General features: G+C 32.7%; 1 protein-coding gene across 3 annotated transcripts in view; it reads left to right on the forward strand.

The window, feature by feature from the left end:
• The window catches only part of Eip78C (Ecdysone-induced protein 78C), a 170645-nt gene that overhangs the window by 145872 nt on the left and 3599 nt on the right, over nt 1–21174 (forward strand). The window lies entirely within an intron of this gene.

A 21174-nucleotide genomic window follows, 5' to 3' on the forward strand; every position in this document is an offset into this window, starting at 1 on the left:
AAGTAACCTCGTATGTATCTATAACTAATTTAATTAAGATGAAATAAAAAAATAAAGTTAAAAAGTGAAATTTCATTTTATTTCGAATTAAGAACCTTTACGATAAATTTACGATCAAAAGGTATAAAAAATACGTAAACGTAATTCGTTAAAATACGATCAGCTATGGAATTACTTAAAGAGTCTTTAACTAAATATTTTGAAATGTCATCATAAACCCAAAAATAAATTTTTATTCTATAGCTAAACAAAGTAGCAATTATTTAATTGTTTTTCGGACTATAAATGAAGTAATTAATCAACTAACTTCAGACCGAGTTTTTACTGAGCTGAAACGATTTGGTACTCTTGCCTTTTTTTTGCTTTTAGATATTATATTAGCCTCCTCGAACAGATTTCTAACAAGTCAATTAGGTGAGTCAAGTATGATGTTAATTGGCTCAATTATCTTAGTATTAAGACGTTAATTGACTATCCTATTTCGTATTCAAATTATCGTAAACAATGAATTACTCACAGTTGTTTAAATTTTAAATTAACTTTACTCTCGGAGTAAGTAATTATTACAAAATAGTTTTAAACAATAATTTTCTGGTTACTAAACTTTTCTGGCAGGGTTTATATAAATATAATATATATGAATGAATGGTATATATATTTGTATTCTATATGCCATAATAGTTGCACTTTAACTCGTGTTCAGGTGCAAACTTTGCTTTTTTTATAATATATACGTGAATGTATGGTTGAAAGTACAGAAATAACTCACGTTAGAAAGAGTCACAATAGAAATTTTTGTTTTTCACTGCATTTAACTTAAGCTTAAACACACAACTTAAATTACAAGCTGACAAACATATATGGTATAAGCCCGCTCGCTTTGTTTAGACGTTGACTATTTGACTAAGCAAAAAATCTATAAATGCTCAAAGGTCCACACATCGGACCTTTTAACACATATTTATACATCTATACACAAATATATGTACATATATGGGTGCGTATGCACCTAAATGGACTCGCAGCACCGGCCACATTCACCTTGCCTTGACAGCACCGTCAAGGAGGCGATTTCGCGAATGATTGACAAACTGCAAAGGGCATACAAATTATGTAAAACCTAAGAGAGAATGCAATAAGCAAAGTTGCAAAAATGCGCAAGCAATGTATATAGTATGTGAATACAAGCACTTGTATACGTACACATAAATACACACGTATATTTTCACTTGCACAATAGATGGGCGCGCTTTTATGCCTAGATTTGTAAATTTATGTGTAATGTTATGTAGGTAAATGTGTGCGTTAAAGCGTAAAAATGTGCGTGCCCTACTGGAAAATTCACTCAGTGAAAAATATGGCTGTTTCAAGATGGGTTCTTTGATATTATTATTGTATTTCTTGTTTTCACTAATCAAGAAAATAGTTCAAATTTATTTGAAAATATTTGTTGAATTTTCTGTCCCTCTGCTACATGTTCTCTTTAGGTGAACTGAGTGTAGGAAAAACTTAACACTCGTAGTACAGAATTAAGCTCAGTTGTACCACTCATTGCGTGACTCATAAACAGCCTTGAAACTATGTGCATGGCAACTCTCTTTAGTAGAAGATGCTTGATCCTGTTTTTTTCATGATCTTGGCGCAAATCAAGACTTTCAGCCATTTAGATCAAGATGAAATAAGCTATCTTAATTTTTACATTCAGAACATCATTCAACTAAATGCATCATCACTTTTTCACACACTTAATGTGAATATTGTTATTCGACTCTCGAACCGTCAATGTACCAATATACCAGATATATGTTAGCTTAATGGTAATTAGCCCTTACACCAGTGTCCTTTTAGATATTTTTATATTCCACCATCAAATCTATCATTTATATGTTTTATATTTTTATATATTTTATATCCCGAACAAGATTTATAAAGCTTTCATAGCAATCAGAAAAAGATGTCGGTAAGCATATAAAATATATATAATATAAACCCATGTCCGTCTGTCTGTATATATACGCAAAAAAATTCAACAGTGTTCGAGATATCTGAAATTTTGCGCACGTCGTTTTCTCCCCAAGAAGCTGCTCTGTTGTCGGAACCGCAAATATCGGACCACTATAGCATATAGCTGTCATACAAACTGATCGTTGAAAATCAAGCCCTTGCATGGAAAACTTTTTTATGCGACAAGATATCTTCACAAAACTTAGCATAGACATAATTACTGAAGTGAGGATCGACTACCAGCTGGGACTCTACACTTTTAAATATAGCGGTCAAGCCGCTTCACAAGTCTAAGAAGATAACTAGTATTGAATCACGGCCTAACTAATTGGATAAGTTTTTCCCTAAAGGGAACCAAACACGGGTTCAAACTACACATTTAACCAGCTCTGTACACAGTTCAATAGTGTTGCATTTGCGTAGGCAGAACCCGCTAATGGCGAGCAAATTTACAAGTGACTTGACGGCATGTGCAAAAAACATATATGTAAATACATTATAGTATATATGTACATATGTAGGTATATATATGTTAGAGTACAAATGCAAACTATGTTCATTTATAAGTGAATAAAGTGCACCTTTGTAGTTTATAAATATGTATGTGTGTCGTTGTGTGCGCATGTGTTTGTTTTGCTTTTCAACGCACGCCTTACAAAGCTGTTGTGTTGTAACCACAATGAAGGCCTCCCGCATCGGTCGTTCAACTACCCGCACATGAAATTCCATTTGTGAGCGCCAAAGGCTAAGCGGACGCTTGCACCATTCGTCTTCAATGCTTTAGCATATACTTACATACATATATGTGTAGGTATGAGCATAATATAAACATTAGCATAAATTCCATATCGTATTGCCACAAAAGTTGATTGATTTTTAAAGAAGATTTCATAGCTCATGCATCTACAGAACCGGAGCGTGCCATATAGGCGTAATATATGACAAACTATTTACTTCAGGAAATTGCTATTAATATACATTCTTATACTCTCTTAACGATTGCTAATGGGTTCACTAAAGAATCGGTTGGAAATGTTGCGAATTAATAAAAATCGAATCGTCCAATGAATTCATGATCATTGGAGATGTCGATTTTCGAAGATGAACCTGCTCGAAAACAGCAAAATTCTAGAGCTCAGATATTATATTGAGCCTCAATTGTAAATTCTTGAAAAAAAAGTTTTCAAACGGTAGTCTTTATTATTTCTTGCTGTACATTATTACCCTAAACAAGGCTACAATCTCCAAACATGTTGTTCGGATCGGACCATTATAGCATATAGCTGTCATACGCACTAAACGATCATCATTATCTTTTTATACCCTTTTGTGCTAAAAGAAATACACCTGTGAAGGGTAGTATTGCTTCGGTGCAGCTAAAACTAACGTTTTTTCTTGGATCTTAACATTCATTTCTTCTATGATACCATTAGGTATTATTTCTTTAATACCTTTTGTTTTGTTCTGCATTCAAATTACTTAGGTATATTGAGTTCCAATAGTGGCTCGTAAAATCATAAAACATAATACATAATACAAACAAAATGCAGATGTTTATGGATCTAGGGAAATTAATAGCACTTGCAAATTTTTAAAATCTTATTAAACTTCAAGTTTCATCGCTGTCAGCAACATAACCTAACTTTATCAGCCTGGCATGTTGTACTTGATGTCAGAGCTTAAGCAACACGAGCGACCGAGAAACATCACACCCAATTAAGATTTTTTTTTTTTAACGAAAACAACAAATTAAACAAAAACAAGAAAAGCCATTAACTTCGGCTGCACCGAAACTATAATACCCTTCACAAATTAAAAAGCTTCCATATAAGATCAGTCAGTTAGGCAGCTAAATGTTATAGTGATCTGATCTAAACAGTTTGTTCGAAGATTACAATGTTGTTCTGTTGTGTGTTGCATGCCAAATTTCGTGAAGAAAAACAGTTTATGCAGAAGTTCTTTGGAGACTGCACCATTGTATTAGACAATATTATACGCGCAATTTCTTGAAGATATCTCGTCAAATGAAAAAGCTTTCTCTCCGATTTCGGTCGTTCCGACAAATGAGTAGCTTTTTGGTAAAAAAAAAGGGGCGGATAAAAAATGTCTTTTAGTTTCGCATATCAGTCAGACGCACGGACAGATGGACAGACAGACGGACATGGCTAAATCGACTTATATGGTCACGTTGATCATTTATTTATATATATGTACTTTATAGGGTCTCCGACGTTTCCTTTTGTTGTTACAAACATCGTGGCAAACTTAATATACCCTGTTCAGGGTATAAACACATGCCAGACATACTATCGCTCTAGCACTAATTATTGCCTTGACTCGAATTATTCTTCCACAACATTAAAGCTTAGCGAAGGTCAGATCAACAGCTGGATGGTCGGTCGGTTGGTTAGTTGGATGACTAGTTGATTTGCTAATTGAACTAAATAAATTAATTATCACATAATCGCCAGAATGAATGAATAAGCTAAAAGCTCCATTACGCTTGCACGCCAATACACGCACACACACATACCTAATTCCTATGAACACACATACATACATAAGAGTGAGTGTACTTTAATTTGCGAAATTCGCAAACAATATTAAATAATATGTTATATTGCATGCTAAGGACAACAACAAAGCGCAAATTAACAACCAAAAATAATTGAACCGAAAAATTTGCGAAAATAAACACAGGCGAAACAACAACAAGAAGCACAAACATATATTATATTTTCGCAAATTTGTAGAACATAAATAATTAATAGCAAATTAAGGTGTAAGTGTATGTGGCATATATTTATGTGTAGCACAGTTTGACATACATATAAACTATTTAACATACACATTTTCATATATTTACATTTCATACAAGTACAATATATTATGATGTGTATGTGTAAATATATATTTGCTTGCCCTTTGCCTGCTAAGCCGCTGCATATTCGCTTAAATAAAAATCCGAGCACAAAAATGTTCAAATGTTTAAATGTGTGTGTTTGTGTACTTACTAGTCGCAGTCCACGCCGCCGTCGTCGTGGCAAAAGTATGTCAAAACCATTGCCATTAATTAATGATTTTCTGTGCTAATTTGTAAATGCGACATGGCTCAAATATGAAATAACATAGAAAAAGTAAACTTAGTACAAAAATACTGAAAAGTAAACATGTGAAAAAATAATAATAAATATAAATAAATGATCAGAAAATGAAAAAATTGGCACATGTCGAATATGGCCACCCGTAAGTACACACATACACAAACAAACCTTCTCATATGCACTTTGGCAAGTGACGTCCCAAGGAAAAAATAAAACAAATATATATAGAAGAAACAAATAAATAAAAGAAAAAATATTAATATGTGATAATTTTGAAAATTTCATTATTGCACGCATAGATATGCGACCGTAAATATTTTCAATATAAAATTAAAGAATTAAAAAAAAGTAATTAAAAACAAGAAACGAAATAAAGCGTTTACTTCGATTGCACCAAAGGTAAATACTCTTCTCAAATAAAATTTTTTAATTATTTTGATAGCTTGTTAGATCGTTGCCTTGAACAATAATCCATACCAAATTTCGTCAAGATATTTTGTCAAATAAAAATGTTATCCATACAAGAGCTTGATTTTGATGGGTTTGTTTATATGACAGCTATATGCTATAGTGGTCCGATCTGAAAAATTTATGCAGAAATTGTAGCATTGCTTTGAGCAATAATCAGTGCCAAATTTGGTCGAGATATCTTGTTAAATAAAAAAGTTATCCATACCAGAACTCAATGCCAAAGCGGACTGATTTGAACAATTTATTCAAAGCGTTGTCTTGAACAATAATTTTTGCCCAATTTGCTGAAGTTATCTGGTCATATAAAGAAGTTTACCGCACAAGAACTTGTGTTGGTATAGTGGTCCGAAATCGGCGATTCCAACAAATGAGCAGCTTCTTCGGAAAAAAAGAACGTCTGTATTATTTGAAATCGCCGAGATCGAGTATTCAATAACAATTTTCGAACTTGATGAGCACAATATCAATCATGACATTTTGCTGAAAGCATGACCATATTTATCATTTTCGCTCCAAAAATTCGAATTAACCATCTTTATTTTTTTCCATTGTTTGAAATGAGTTGCAGTAGCAAATAAAAAAGTAGCTAATAATGAGATAAATGCATATCAAACTATCACACTCCTTAGAAGCATGAGATTCTCAATATTTATGTGAGGTTTTATTTTTTATTTAAAATTTCAAAATAAGTTTTATCCCAATATATTTGATATTGCAACTCTAGTAGACAGTATTTCCCTGCTGCAGCTGAGATGTAGCCACAGAATTCTTAAATTTTATATAAAAATTATAAACAGTAGACTACTACTACCATTTTCCTAGTTGAACCTACTTTTTTTTACACAACTGTATATAATAAAGTCACATTAGTTAAAATTACTTAATTAACTTTAGTAAAATGCGGTTATCTGCCGCACTTAAATTATTGTATCCACAAATGAGTGACAGTTAGAAGCATAGAAATTATTCCACTGATTAACTCATCCGGAAATTAGTACTTGTCATCAATCAGCGTTTTCGGGGCGGGCAAAGTATACTCGTATTGTGGTGTTAAACTGTTGCTGCCTATTTTGATGCCATTTAGGTTGTTGTTTTCGTTGTCATGCTTTCACTGTCAGCTTCTATTTCTCTTCTTCTGTTTCTGACGGCCAACTCTCACTCTCTTATCAAATAGGTTAATGCCTCGAAATGTCGCTGACCATGTAATTGAGAATAAAATAGAGATGCTTTTGATATTTGCTAAAGCCTAAGCACTTTTATGGTTGGGTCAATGTATGTGTATATTATTTTCGTTTAGATTTCGTCCAATCAGCGCTGCGCTGTCTCGTAAATTTTCAATAGAATTGCTTTCCAATTTAAAACAGTAAGTTTAAGGGCCTCAATGTACCTACCATACCTCACTTTTATGCTTGACATATCAATCACAAAGATTTTTATTGCTCATTACTTTCGCTTGCTTAAGCAGCAGACATAAATTGCTTAAGAAATACAAAATGTAATTATGTTTGGGAAATAATGAGCACGCAGTAAAATCTGGAAATGTAAAGAATGTAAATTTTTAAAAATATATTTTCCTCTTTTTTTGAGTAATATAATTTCCCGCTGAACTGAAGATGACTAGGGAACACCATCAATCCGAAAATTTTATTTCGAGCCACATTTTAATGTTGATAAAAAAAGGTTTCGAGATCCCCAAAATTGTATACTAAGTTCCCGACATTTGGGCTTTGAGAATTTTTACATTTGAATCTCTTAATGAGCTAATTAGGTGTAATTTTTAATGCTGCCTATAAAACTTGATCAGGATAACGATATTTCGGCAATGGGAAAGTAGACTTTGACCATAGAGCGGGGGCAAACAGTAAAATTCTTTAAATTCTCACATTAACGCTTATTACATCTGCTGGTGCACACGCTCACAATGAAATTTCATATTTCGATTTCGGTTTTCACCTTTGATTGTCAGATGTTGTAATAATTTAGACAGAAAACTATTCCAGTCCCGAAATAAAGTTTTCGGGATCCCGAAATTTCGTGATAATAACTTATGTAACTTGTATATATGGTGCTTATTTTTAAATATTATAACATGTAGATAAAAAAATTTGAAATCCCGTGCATTTTTAAGATAACTTTTTTTAAAGTATAGCAGAACCAAATCTGAATGCATTACATACTTATACTATAAACTAGAAACTAGTTTAATGTAGTTTACACCTTGTTTTTTTTTTTGGTGATTGAAAAATGTTGTAAAAATTTTGAATAAACTAGTTTAAAGTAGTTTTTGCTTAGTGACTATTAAAACTATTTTCATTTGGAGCCAAACTTTACCAAAAATACAAGCCAGAACTCTTTACTGAGAAACTTAGTTTATTAGTTATTCGGAAGGGAATAGGTAATTTTTAGACTTTTATGCTGCCAACGCCGTTGACCTAATTCTTAAATACGAGTTGTGGATACATACATATCTATGCCATATATTGAATAACTTTACCAGCGCAGCATATCTTTTGACTAGAAAAAAATATGGACTTGCATATACATACGTTTATTACATTTGTGCAATCCTACCACAAGTCTCCCTTTATCCTAAGGCATTTTTGCTGTTCTAAGCTTAAGTTGTAAAATATATATCAAACTAAAAAAAAATTAAAATGCAAAAATCTCTGAACTATGGCACTCCACCCAAAAGTGTGCCACTTGCACTCGTAAATTTTCCAACAGTTATTTGGCATAGTGCTGTGCAACGGTAATTTGCAGTTATATTCAATATGTACGCCCAAAATGTTTAACAAGTAGATATCCCCAAGTGCCAAATCAATTTTCTATTCGACATGGCGGTGGAAGTGTGTAAAAGCAAAAAAGTTCAAAAACTAAAAACTTGAAAATAGGAAAAAAATTTTAAAAAAATATTAACTTTTGGCTTGGCACATTTCCATTTCGATTGCAATATAGGTCGATGATTGTAATGGTTTTTGTCGAGCGCAGCAAAGTTGAAGTAGCCGAAAACTTTTGCTACAATCAGGCTAAAATGGAACTGCAAAAGAAATCATATACATGGATATGTGTGTATGTATAGATGTCTGTGTATTGGTTAAGCCCTTTTTCGCTAGAAGTGTGTTATTTGCTAGCAGTTAAGTGGCACTGGGGGCGTGCGGCGCGCAGCTAAGATGGAAATCAAGGAAAACATTTCGTTTGGAAAATGAAAAGAAATCGCAGAAAAGAGGTCAGCTTTAACCTAACTTTCGGCAGAGTTATTTGTTTTTGCTAGGGGGAAACAATTTTGCGTTTCTAACCCCGCTGTGAAGTTTGTCAATCAGATTAATCTTACTTTTAGTGCAAATAATGACTTTCGATATTTGTAGACTGAAGGAAATTTGTTTCTTTAAGGCTTTAATGTCGGGTGTGTTTGAGATTAGAGAATTTGTTTAATAAATATTGCTACTGAAGAAATTGCGATTTGTATAAATTATTCCAGAAAAAAAATTATGCATGACTATCACGAAGAAGCTTCTCAAAATACAGACAATAAACCCGTTTACCTGTCAATCATCCAAGATATGTATACATAAATATTTATATACATATGTAAATATTCATAAATTTTCACGACTTTATAGAAAAGCTCTTATTTACAATAAGTGAGGTCTCTCTCACAACCACCAAATTGTATTGAATGGCATAGTAACGTAGATAAAGACTTTCAGTACTCTATGTTTTTCGGGATCCCGAAATTTCGGGACTGACCAAAACTATTTCCATTCTTAATACACTGCTAGAAACTATCTTAAAGTAGTTTCTGCTTCGTGTATTTCTCGGGATCCCGAAATGTCGGGATTGATAAAATGTCTCAACTTCATATACACTTTTGCAAACTAGTTTAAGATAGCTTTTACTCAGTGTTTTTTCGGGATCCCGAATGAAGTTTGACAACATTCATATCTATATCAAATTGAATGCACTTCTAGACACTACTTTCAAGTCTCTTTTGCTTAGTAACTATTCAATTTTTTCAATTGAAACCAAACTTTACCAAATATACAAATCAGAAGATTTCATTGAAAAACCTAAATGTTATATTTCAGTCTGTAGGAGGTTTAGATTTACATAATTCGATTTCAATTTAATGAAGCGGATATTCCATTCAGTCCTCTCTTTGCTCACATTAGACCTGATTTTTGTACTTGCAATCTACAATACTTCGTCATTTATGGTACATGTAGGTAACTCGGGGACCGCTTCAGTGAAGGCAAAAGAAGACGTCATAAATTTGTATAACGTTCCAACTCTAAACCTATATTGTTCTGATGATAAGTCAAAATCAATATAAAATTTCAATCTGATAAAAGTTGATATTTCTATGCTGTCTTCTTCTATATGCTAAAAAATCGCTTCAAATATAAAATACATATACCCTAGAGTGTATTATTCGTTTTATTTGTAATGCCTTCCCCACTTTTACAATTATCGTCTCTATTACTTTTCCGTTTCCTTCGTAAATATTTAGCAAAATTTTAACAAACTCCGTTTTTGCTTTCTTAGCTTCAAAACGAAAACCCTCAGCAGAGTGGTTAATAAAGTAGAAATAGTGGTGTACGAAATAAAACAAAACAAATAAAATGAAATGGTCATACAATCAATTGGGAACACTAGGTCAATGTCCATAGGCGGTTGATAACGACAAGCCGTCACGAAATATATGCTGCCGCCGCCATACGAATAGTCGCCTCGCTTGGAACTAAACTGGTCATTCGAGTATGCCGGCATACCCAGTCCGCTTGTCATTTAATTATTGTGAATGTTCCACTTTTACAACGTCAGCGTATTCACCATAAAATACCATTTAGGGCAATAAATGATTTTTGTACAATATCTTGCATGCGTTTGGTCTCCTCGAATAGTGTTGATTGAGCGCAATGGAGAAGTAGTGGCTGCTGTACTCGAAAGCAACAGGATTTATCAGTAATTGTTGTTGTTTTAAACTTTTACAAATATTGTAAATGTAGACCATCAGTAATTAGTGGAAAGTGAAGCAATGAGACAACTATATGAGTACGAAACTCCACCTTAGAATCCTGGACGCAATTAAATCGAAAATTCTTTCGAATTTTCAACGACTGTAGAAAGATATATAGTCACTTGAAGCATTAAAGAGCTCCGGATTTCGGAAACTTTAATTTTAATGATTAAAGGCCACTAAAATGATAAAAGGCCACTAAAATCGTTTGTTCGAAGGCCTTTCTTTTTTGCATGAAGTGCATAAAAAATTAAGTTATTTGATTTTGTTTGAATAAATCCAAGATTTTTTTTCATAAAAAATAATAATACGAGGGTGCTCTAATACGTCGTCATGCATCGTTTTTGCGACTTCTGATCGACATCGTTTTTGCCAAAGATTCAGGTCTTTTGGAACGAGTCTAACATTGACACGCTTCATACCCTAAACATTAACCAAAATGTGCTAAATCGTTTTATAACAGATATAGAGATCCTCTGATATCTCCCTCATCCCACACAACGATGTTCAAGCACTGTTTCTCTAACTTTTTCGATGTTATCGTCATTAAAAGAGGTGTATCGCATGAGGCAAGTTTTCGATAACTTCATGATCCCGCGTCATAAACAAACAGCTGTTAAACACGCACTAATTGACATAATAAGATATTCACACTTCACACAAACATAGTAAAGATTGTACCAATCTGGGAAAAGTTTTTTTTTATCGATTCGAATTTCCAATATTCTTAAGTGAAAAGTCCTACTCCATCTTTTGGCGACTACAAAGTAGACATTTTCATTTACGAACAAAAATACTTCCCACATGATCTCCAGCCGATTTGCAAAACACACGCACTCACAGCAACAATCGAAAGCGGAAAATCTTTGCAAAATAGCGGAAGTAAGTTTTGAGCACAGCTGTTTGTGAAACGCTCGGAACATTTTAATCATTTTTTTTTCGCACTCATTTATACATGCAAATAGACACGTACATACCATGAGCAGCATATGTAAGCAACTCACTTCCGAAAAATTGCAACTTTTCATGCCAACAGATATGGCTATAGTAGAGTTTTTGTTGTTGCCACTTATTTTATTTATGCATTCACAGCCACTATCGCTGCGCCGCTGTGCTCAATATTTATTCCACATAATTTATTTTTTGTTGTTGTTGATGTTTTTGCTTTTCTTTTATCATTTTTGTGCCGGCATTTGGTGAAAAGTGTAACGCCACTGCCGGCAACAACAGCTTAACTACTCACTTGGCTCGCTCTCGCCAACTTGCCACCAACACATTCCTCTGCACCGCTACAAACTTACGAATATGTTCCAGCAACAATTTTTCTTTCGCCTACTTTACGCTCTTGCATTGTTTGTTATTTGTTGTTGTTGTTGTTGGTCGTTCGTTGTGCTTGCCGGTCGGTGGCGATAGTTTCGCTGCATTGTAAAGTTGCTGGAAAACATGTTGCTACCACATAGCTGTATACAAATATATATATGAAGAAAATTAGTGTTCACTATGAGCACGTATTGTCGTGTGTTGACGTGTGTGTGTGCGATAGTGTCAGTGTCTGAATTTGGTGTTGGCCCACAAACGCGCCATGTAATGGGCACAAGTGAAAGAGATGCTGCGCGACGGCGTCAATGCGTTGCGTGCTAACTTTTTGCAAACAATTGCACTGATGTGCACTGGTGTATGTGGGCGTGAGTGTGTTGCAGTTGCAAGTTGTTTATCTTTGGCGGGTCGTAGCTGCTGCATATATAGTATGTGTATATGTGATAGTATTATGTGTAACTTTGTACCAGTTCTAGTTTTTACTTTAGCTCAGCTTTTGCTTACTTTTTCTTTTATTTTTCGCTTACCATAATATTTTTGTAGTCGGTCAGTGGTCACTTTCTGTCACGGATGTGGCATGAATTTTAAGTGATTCATGATGCGTTGTGTTTGTAGAGTTGTTATGTTTAAAGAAAATATTTGAGTGGAGAATATTGAATTCTAGTACATATATTTATATACATATGGTACATACATACATATATAGCTAATCTTTCACTTCTTTAGGTGAATAATGTCAATTTTTATTTTATTTGTTAACGTGGCTCTTTTTCTAATAATAGACCTATAAAAGGCTATGAAAATGATAAAAAAAAAATTCAAGAAATTCAAAGCAAGTTGAAACTCATTGGAAACGGATGAGAAAATAACAATAATTTAAAAAAATAACCAATATTAAATTCAAAGTAAAAAATACAGTGTATTTTTGAGATAAGAAGGAAAGTGTACACCAAATTTGGTAAAAAAAAAAAAATTTTTTGTTCAAGAAAAATGTAAAAACCCAAAAACTGGGTTATTTTAATTTTTCGCATACATTTTAAGGTTATGTGAAAAGTGTGTTAACACAAAAGTTGTAGCTCTTTTCATTACCGACAATTTTGCCACATAACTTTTTTCTATAGAACTCGTAGTTTTGCTGTAAATGGAGATAAACAGCTTTAGCTTATAAAAAACAGTTATTAACTCTTCACAATTCAACCACGGTACTCCCCTTCTACTTCCTGACCTCATATCAGCCGTAAATTATTTTATCTTTAATTTTTGTTATTTTATTTTATCTTTCGTTGCTAATGGGTTTCAACCACTATGAATTTTTTTGTTTTCAAAATTATATACAATATATAAGAAGACCTGGATTAAACTTTTTCGAGGAAAACTTGTGTGGATTATTTCAAACCTCCTTTAAACTTAAAATTTAATTTATACACAGATTTGCAAAAGCAAATTTTAAAATGGGAAACAGCTGGCAATTAAGGGTTTGAAATGCTTCAAATCCGGGCTCAAATAATACATTAAAAAATAATTGAATTAACATTTGATTTTTTTTTTTTTTTGTAGTCCCAAAAATATTAATTAAAACTAATTTTTGTATTTAAAATCCAAAATACCGAATTGAAAAATAAAAAATTCCGTATTTAAGAACTAAAAAAAAATGTTAAATTTGGGACATATAATTAAAAATTAAAAAAAAAATTATTTCGATTTTTCAATTAAAAATGACATTTTCAATATTTAATCTCAACAATTTTTAAAAAATTAAAATTTGAAAAACTACTATATAATTCTAAATTTTCTCTATTGAAAACTTCGCTACCTTGTTCCAATAAAATATTTATTCGAAATTTTTGAAATATTGAATTTTAGTCAGCTTGTGTTCCATTTATAAAAGTTTTAGCATTCTGTGTAAAAAAGATTATGGCGTCTGGTACCGATGAAATTTCTGAAGGTCTTGTCTTAAATTGTCTTGATTTGTCTTAATAATTGTAATACTGCATTTTTGCCTGCTTTATGTAGCCGAATTTCGTTGCTCAAGTTTGATATAAGTTTTGATATAAATAATGTAATATGATAAATTTTATTTGATTTATTAAAATAATTTTCGATCCATTACTCTCCCCAAGAAGCTGCTCATTTGTCAGAATCGTGGATATCTGACTGCTATAGCTATAGCTGTCAAACAAACAGATAGATCAAAATCAAGATAAAGAACTTCAAAACTCTTTTATTCTACAAGAAATGTACCTTATACTTGATTTTTTCCGTTCAGGCAATATCCAGAATTACAAAAAATTTTTAATCTACCTACGAATTTCAGCCAATTCAACATGCGTTTCTAAATTTTAGATAAATTTTAATAAATTTTGAGGCATTTACTTGCAAAACACACGCTAGTTTTTATTTATAGGCCGCTCTGAGGACCCTTCTCTGCATTTTACGTTGATAAATTCGGCCAATGCACAATTTACGTGCGCATACCGTGAAGTTGCAAATTTGTGGCATGCAACGCTACGCAATGCAACGACATGCCATGCCTGCAACAATGTTTGTATGCAGCACATAAATTTCAATGCATAACAACAAAAGCAATAACAAACAAAAAAGTGGCAACTCATGCATGTCATTGCAAGTGAGTAAGACGGCGAATAAAATGAGTATGATGCAAAATAGAAAAATAAGAATAAAGATGTGCAAATAAATAACAAACAAAAAACAAAATTAATTATAAAAACACAAGTGTGTCTACAAATTGCTGTAGACTAAATATTAGCGCGTTTCTAAAGCGCTGCAAAAGCGAAAAATTCGTGCGAAACAAAGTCCTTCGGCGCATTGCAATGCGATGCGATCGGGCTAATGAACCCATCATTCACTCTTCATTTTCGTGTTTGCAACTCAAAGTCGCCGCACAGAGTACATACACACACACATAGACATATACATACATATGTTATGGTATAGGTATCTCAGATGGCCGCACATATCCGACCACTTAATAGCCAATGACTGACAATCTGTTGCTGCCGCCGCCGCCACCGCCGGCGCTGCTGTTGCTGTTGCGTAGTGCGCTGTTGGCGGCTGCAAATGATCCACCGGCTGGCTGGCTGGCTGGCCGACTCGCTGCCTCGCTGGCTGTTCTTATCATCCCAGTGTGGTCTGCTATGTTTTTGTGCTAGAAAGCGGATAGCTGCTAGAGCCAAGCAAAAAGCTGTTGACGTGCATGAGTGCCTCTAACCGCATGCTGATAGCCGCACACGCACATGCTCGCATACATGCACTGGGAATTAGTGGCGCGCTAGTACGCAAAAAATATCGCCAGTTTTTATCTTTTTAATGTTTTACTAGCTGCAATTTTTTTTCAATCTTACTCTTACTATATTTTGTACAAGTTCTTCTTGTTGTTATTGTTATTGTTGTCGTTGGATTTGTCTTTATTAGTGCTGTCAGCATGCCAAATGGCACAGCAGCGAGGAATTGACAGCTTAGCAAATGTGACACTTAATCATTTTGTCAACACAAGGTGGGCGAAAGGGGAGACAGAAAACGGTTGGTGGGTGGGATATTCTTGCAGAAAACATGTGCGAAAAGTATATATTTTAAACTTTAAGGGGTCATCCCATGTGACAGCCTGTTTTTTAGGATTTTTTTTTCTACGAACCAACAAATATAGTCTTTGGTTAAGCTGTTTTCGAGACATAATGGAGAAAAGTTTGAAAAGCATAGTTTTGAAAAAAACACGTTTAATGTTCCAATTCTGCTTAAAACCGCTCCGAACAGCTCTTACTTTTAACTGCTGTATCTTTAAAACGAAACGACTTCGAATTTTTAAAAGCCACTTTATTACCGTACTCTCGACATGTTAAGATAGCAATTTATGAAATAAAAACAAAAATCGATTTTTTGAACCCATCACATGAGATGACCCCCTTAAATATTGCAAAAAAATTTACCATGTATTTAGTTATTTTTTATTTATGTATACCATATGCATGTATTGCGAGAGCACTTTGGTACTTAAAATAATTTAAATATTAATAATAGAAAACACTTTAAATAGTTCATTCTAGCTAATAAGTCATACAATTTTTGGAACGAAAACTCTTAAATGGCTTAACATAAACAATAATACAGTATGTATCTTAGAGTTATTGTTTTGGGATTCGTAAATGTGTTTATTACAATTTTGTTATATTAAAAAAAAAAACGCGAAAATTTAAAAAGTGCCCAGTTTCCGATGTCTAAGAATCTTTGTAAGACAACTGAAGAATACATACATCGCAAATAATCGTTAATGTTTCTTTTTCTTATTGAGTTTACGTTACCTAAAGGGAGCATGCCATTTTCAGGACCGTAAAACACTAAAAGTTAACTGGTGGTAACCCTGCAACAAAATACTAGTTTTGGGTTCAATACTTATACATTCGCGGTTTACATTTTAGTAGTTAAGCCTAAATCTCGACATAACCCAATGTAATGGTTTGTTGTCTTCAGCTTTTCATGAGGTATAGGTCTATCTCGAATTATCCAAATGACGTCACGTTAACTGTGAAGCTTTTTGGCGTTTGAAAGATCTCTCTCATCTCTTGTTGGTTTCTTTCCTGTTTTTTCTTCTGAGTAAGTTTAAAAAATTTACTAAATTAGGCGGCTGTCTGAAAAAGCTATAACTTATTTTATATCTAATAATATATAACGATTGCATTGTATAACGAAAGCTATAAGATCTATCGAACTTTTAGCGGCTTCATGTAAAATCGTATAGTAATTAGGACAATTGTGAGAGCAAATTCCACACCTCCTTTTGCTCCTCCTGTACAACCAAAATGGTACCAAAACAAAACTCCTCCAAAGTTACCAAATTTCTTAGATACCAACTACAAAAATTTAAAAAAATATATATTATTCGTCCTGTAACTGAGCCAAAACTGTATACTCATAAATAAATTGAGTATTTGCTAAGCAACCCAAAGAATCCGTATTTATAACACCAACTCTGTTCTCATGTATGGTAGAGTACAATATATGTATGTATGTATATACTAATACAGTAATTATTCAAAAGAAACTTTTACATACTAAGATGTAGGTATGTATATATGTTTAAAAATAGAATATAAATACGCATATACTTCTCAGAACCATTATTTGGAACTCTATGTGAAAAAAATGCATTATTACATAACAATCACTAAGCCATTAATATTTAAAATATTTTTGTAAAAGAAAAGGAAACCAATTATTTGCTGCTTGCCAAGCGTGTAAATGAGTTGACAGCAATAAAATAGCGTATTTCGCACAAATTGGCATGCGGCCTGGCGCACACTTTTACTTTCGAAAACGGAAGGCAGCCAAATAGTTTTGCATTTAAGTAGGAAATTTGGTTAAAATTACTTTAAAATAATTTGGGGAAAATAAAAATATATAACTTTTTTAATTTTTTTTATTATTTTTTAAACATTTTTTTTTAATTTTTTTACATATAAAAAAATTTTTTTTTGTTTAAGTTTTTAAATTAATTTTAAATTTTTAAAATGCCAGTTTTACTTTCGGAAACGGAAGGCAGCCAAAAAGCCATATGTGTACTTTGGCATTTTAGTAGGGAATTTAGCTAAAATTACTTTTGAAAAGAAAAATGTGGAATAAAACAAATATTTTACTTTTTTAATTCCTTTTATAAAATTTTTTTATAATTATTACATTTTTTTTCATTTTTCTTAGATATATTTTTGATAATTTGTTTTTAAATTTTGCAATTGTTTATAATATTATTATATATATTTTTGTTATATTGGTTTTTTAGAAATGTTTTTGTAATTTTTTTTTTGCAACATCTTTTTTACCTCTTTTTCAATATTTTATTAAAATTTTTAGCGAGCACACTTTTACTTTCGAAAACGGAAGACAGCCAAATAGCCTGGCTTTTAAGTAAAGAATTTGACTAAAATTACGTTTGAAAACAAACAAATATGAAAAAACAAATATTTTAGCTTTTTTTACTTTATTTTAAAATTTCAACATTTTTTTAATTTTTTATGACTTTAGTTTTAAATTAAATATAATATAAATATTTTTTTTATAAATTTTTTTTATTTATTATTTGCTTTATAATACTGTTTCTACTTGTTATTTATAATAACTTTTCTTATTTTTTTAAATAATTTTATTAGTTAAATTTTTTTTTTTAATTTTTCTCAATGTCTTTTCATAATTTTTTAGTTTATGTTTTTATTTATTTTTTATTGTGTTTTTTATGCATGGTACGTTTATGCCAAACAATAAAACCACAAATCCTTTGTAATTTCAGTAATTGAAAGCAATTTTTAATGTCAAGTGAAAAAATTAAAAACAAAAAATACTTCAAATATTATCATAAATTTAAATAAATTGCGTAAGCAATTAGTTTTTTTCCACTAAATGAATGAAATTTGAGCGCACTACAAATAATTCCATAATTGATTACTCATACGCCCCGACACCCATTTCAGGCGGCGCGCTTTGATAGCAAATCGATAAAAACACGCGCTCGCTAAGAGACAGTCATTAATGAGCATAAAATTTTATGTTATAAATAAATGCGGTTAATAGCGCAAAACACTCAACTAAGCACACCCACACACAGGCTATGTACATATGTAGATGTATGCTGACATAAATAAATGCACTAGCTTAGAATACAACAAAACAAACTATTCGTGTGTATGTTTATATACATATTTATATGTGTGTATGTATATGTATATGTGTGTATGTATGTGTAGACTTGCCACCCAATTGCTTGCTCAAGCTTTTGCTCGCTGGCATATTAACAAAGTGTATTGAACTACGAGAAATTTAATTGTTAACAAATAAAAGTGTCGTTGACAACCCACAAAAACATGAAAGCAACAGGCTGAAACACAGAAGAAACAACAAGCAGCAAACAACAAAAGAGCGCTACTACCAAGGCGCAACTAAGTGCCACTAGATATTTATACAAGTAGTTTAGATGTACAAATCTACATACATACAGACATATGAGCAATAGAAAAAAAATAAAAACAAAGCATAAAAAACAATATTTGACAGTAAAAATCCAATCCAAATCCAATTGACGCGCACAAAGAGCAATTTTTGTCCGATGTATCATCATCTTCCAAAAGTCTTCAAAAGTCTCAAACGCTTGTTTTGTTGCTGTAGCTACACATGCTTACACATATAGCATAAGAAAGCGCTGAATGAATGCTCTTGCCTCATGAAATCTTTAAGTGTTATAACAGCTACTATAAATCTTTACTTACATTTATATAAATATTATAGATATATATATGAGCATAAACATACATATATGTATATATGTAAATAAAAATTTATCGTACAATGTGGCATGTTGACGGCATAAATTTCCCGCGCGCGTAATTCGTTAAATTAGCATTTATGTTGAGCCTTTAAGCTTTTTTGATATATTTCTTTGAGTAGGTGTAGGTTAAACGCACACATATACATATGAACATAAAATGTTGCTAATATTAATAAAAATAATACGTGTAGAAATGGTGGATATTAAAAAATCGCCACAAAAATCGTTGGCAATAATTTATTGTTTTGTCAAAAATTAGTAATCTCATGCGTAAGCCAATACAGGAGCGTGTGTGTGTGTGTTCTGGTATTCAAATTAATTTTTTTTATTAGTTTAGACCTCTTTTGTTCCCATTTCGGACACCCTACAGTTAGTTTTACTCAATTTCGGCTGTTAAGAAAATTTTCAAAAAAAAACTATGCTTCGGTAATCGGCTTTTTCGGTGCGTGAAGGGTATAAAAAGATCTTAATCTTGATTTTGATCGGTATATTTATGTGGCAGCTATAGGCTATATTGCTCTAACCTAAACAATATTTTCGGACATTGTATCATATCTTTGTATAATAATCAATGACAAATTTAATGAAGATATCTTGGCCAATAAAAAAGTTTTCCATACTAGGACTGGAGTTTGTATGGCAACTATATGTAATAGTAGTTCGATATCGGTGGTTCCGACAAATGAGCAGCTTCTTGAAAAGAAAAGGACGTTTGGGAAATTACAGATCGATATCTCGAAATCTGAGGGACTAATTCGCGTATATAAAGACGGAAAGACGAATATGGCTAAATGTACTCAGCTTGTTACACTGATCATTTATATAATATATTTATAGGTTATCCGACGGTTCCTTCTGGGTGTTACAAATTTTGTGGCAAACTTAATATACCCTGATCAGGGTATAAAAAGAGTCTGAAAGGATTGTTATGCTTATTTCTTGCTTAAAGATAAAAATATTAACGTTCCCGATTGTGAATGGTTTTACAGTTTTCGAAACAATTGGGCTGTTTTTTGTAATTTGAATCGTCGAATCGGCACTAAATTCGGCATATGAAATTGGGCCGTGTAACTGTTTCGCTGTTCTCTTAGGCGATGTACCTAGATCACATCTTGTAAATCTCAGATAACGGTATCCATTACCTCTCTAATCGATAGGGCAGTATTCGGCTTCTTCGGGACAGGATCGGCGGGTGAAGTCCACTGTTGGGACTGTTCATTGGTCTCTGGTATGTACCAGTGTATTCGTGCTTCGTCAACTATCACGAAACGACACAGAAACCGACAGAACCGACTGCGCTTAAACAGCGTTAAACTATACAGGCGGTTGCGGCTGTTGTTCCGAGTCAGCAAACACGACAACCATCTTGCCGAAAACTTTCTCAAGACCAATATATCTCCATCCATCATGTTTTTGGAGATTTCTACTGCCTCAGCAATCTCGCGCATCTTTAGTCCGCGATCTGTCAATACATGCTCATGGATTTTTGTCACATTATCTGAAGTGGTACCACCGCTAATCCCGACAGTCGACAAGGGCTGTCAACGCGGCAGCATTCCTCTAAATTACTTCAGGGATGTTCTCCGTCGCTACAACAACAACAGCAATTTTCGAGTTGGGTATAACCGTATGGCATAGCTGTAATTGACGAATGCAATAAGTTCCAAATAATAACAGTCATTGCTAATTATTTCACATTTCTGTTTTAGTAATAATTCTACACTTCAAGGTTGGCTAATCTGGAGTAAACCGCTAATAAAGAAACGAATGTAATTATAATGCGAAAACCATGCACTTTAAAATCAAAAAAAAACTATTTATGAATTCATTCAAGCAAATCACCGGCATCTAGAAAAGAGAACAAGGTTAATTTTAATTTAAAAATCACAAAAAGTCGAGAATTCTCTGAGATTTCGTTGTGCGTCTTCGCATTG

This window comes from Bactrocera oleae, chromosome 6 (assembly GCF_042242935.1).
Source record: "Bactrocera oleae isolate idBacOlea1 chromosome 6, idBacOlea1, whole genome shotgun sequence".
Taxonomy (NCBI): Eukaryota; Metazoa; Arthropoda; class Insecta; order Diptera; family Tephritidae; genus Bactrocera; species Bactrocera oleae.